The sequence below is a fragment of the Nannospalax galili genome, unplaced genomic scaffold (genome assembly GCF_000622305.1).
Source record: "Nannospalax galili isolate Female #2095 unplaced genomic scaffold, S.galili_v1.0 scaffold293, whole genome shotgun sequence".
NCBI lineage: Eukaryota > Metazoa > Chordata > Mammalia > Rodentia > Spalacidae > Nannospalax > Nannospalax galili.
Genome location: NW_008337147.1, coordinates 11,042,065 through 11,042,415, shown reverse-complemented (window position 1 = coordinate 11,042,415; position 351 = coordinate 11,042,065). Strand labels below are relative to the sequence as shown.

Genomic DNA, 351 nt, shown 5'->3' with positions numbered 1-351 from the left:
GTTTAAGGGAAGGGGGAGGGAAGGGTATACAAGGAACCTAGGGGATAAAGAAAGAAGGAGTTCAAGAGAGGTAGGACCATAAGGAGAAGGGTATTATTAAGGGAGAAAGTGGGGAAATGGAGGCACCTTAATTGGGAAAACCATGATGGAGGGGTGAGACAATGAGAGAGATAAATAATGCCTAGCTTCACCAGAGGGAACCATATTACTCCTACAACCTACTGAAAATTATACATAGCAGATCAAGAAATATGTCTAGGTAAGGTTTATCTGAGAAAAATTGGTCTTTGCCCAAGAGTTACCTATATGACACACAGTAATTAAAAATACCAGACTGGTGGAACTAACCTT

At 40.7% G+C, this 351-nt stretch overlaps 1 protein-coding gene across 1 annotated transcript in view; it reads right to left on the bottom strand.

Moving 5' to 3' along the window:
* The window catches only part of Nsun3 (NOP2/Sun RNA methyltransferase 3), a 59,327-nt gene that overhangs the window by 37,768 nt on the left and 21,208 nt on the right, over window positions 1-351 (bottom strand). The window lies entirely within an intron of this gene.